We start from the raw sequence: 1,741 nt of genomic DNA on the forward strand, positions 1-1,741 counted from the left end.
GTGTTGACCTAACTCCGACAAAGGCCCACAAACCCCAGCCCCACCCTCCCGCACGCTGCGACCTTGGCAGAGGGGCTCTGCGTTGATAGGCCTCGGTTTCCCCACTTACGACCCGGGGGAAAAGAAAAACAACTTCCTCAAGGACGTGAGGATTAAAAGAAATGTCGTGTGTGGACAGCCAGGTCGTGGCGTCCGGTGTTCTCTCCAACACGTCCGCGATCACCTTAATGTCACAGCGCTTTACTGGCATTACAAGGCCATTAAGGTTACGGTGAGGACTGAGCAACCTCATGCCAGCCCTTGACTGTGGCCCACAAAGAGACACACTGCGCGTCACCAGCCGAGATGACCGGGAGAGGAAGACACAGCTGCAGGAGAGGCTGCCGGCTGGGCGCTGTCCTCACAGCACCTGGAGCTCACTGGACATGAGGGGACATGAGACATTTGCCACACTGTCCAACTGTCCAGCAGAGGATCCACTTCCTACGTGGGAGAACTCGCTATTCCGTGAGCCTCCATCGCGGAGAGTCCAGCCCTTTCACACTGCAGAAGTCAGTGACGAGCGTCACCCAGAATCGTGACCTCAGGCCCCGGCAGCCCACCGGGTCCCCGCCTGTCCGTCAGGCCTGCCGCTCCAGCTTCCCAACGAGCTGCAAGCCCGGAGTCGCTTCGATTATTCACTCCCAGTGGGCTCAACAGCTGCTCAGTTGTACTTCTTGACCAGTGAGGACTTTTATCACTTTGTCAGACCATGTTGTTACTCAGAAGCTGCAGAGCACCTTAAAGATCCAGCATCCCACCCCAAGCAGGGATGCCCTATACTCCCTCCCCAAACCAAGGGCCACCAGCCCCTCCCTCAGTGTCTCGGGTACCTGGAGACATGACCCCGCAGACAGCCTTGCTGTCCTCCCCAAGCTCTGATATGGAGCAAGGTCCCAGTTAGGACAAATGACATCTGGCTGCCTAAAACTTCCAGCCATGAACTATTCACTCACCAGCCCTTTGAAGAGCACCTACTTTGCCGTAGAATGGAAACGTGAGAGTTCCTGCTCTTATGGGGGCTGCATTCTACCGTGGTGACTGAAAGCAGTCCCAGGACGGAAATGCAAAGCAGTACGGGCTGACCTCGGGAAACGAGAAACGTCTCCAAAACGATCTGACCTTGTACTTAAAGGAATAGAAAAAGAAGAACGAACAGAAATACAATGAATCATTAACGAATACTTAGAACGATTATAGGCCAACAAATTCAACAATCTATAAGAAACGGATCAATTTGTCGAAGCATATGACCTTTTAAGACTAAAACAAGAAGACACAGAACATCGAAACAGACCAATTACTACCAACGAAATTGAAGCAGTCATCAAAAAATACCCTACAAATAAAAGTCCAGAATCAAATGGTTTCACAAGTGAATTCTACCAAACATTTAAAGAATTAATACCTGTCCTTCTTAAACAATTTCAAAAAATTGAAGAAAGAGGAACTCTTCCAAACTCATTTTACAAAACGAGTATTGTCCTGATACTGACACCCAACAAGCATCTTAGGAAAAAAGAAACCTGCAAGCCAATATTCTTGATGAACATGCATGCAACATTTCTCAACAAAATATTGACACACTGGATTCAATAATACTCGACTCCAGGGGTTCATTTTGCCTGCACATGTCAAAGCAAAGGAGACAGGAACAGGAGTCTTCAGCTAAGAAAGCAGATATTTATTTAAAGAAATGGTC

This window comes from Pteropus alecto, unplaced genomic scaffold (genome assembly GCF_000325575.1).
Source record: "Pteropus alecto unplaced genomic scaffold, ASM32557v1 scaffold101, whole genome shotgun sequence".
In the NCBI taxonomy this organism is placed as follows: Eukaryota; Metazoa; Chordata; class Mammalia; order Chiroptera; family Pteropodidae; genus Pteropus; species Pteropus alecto.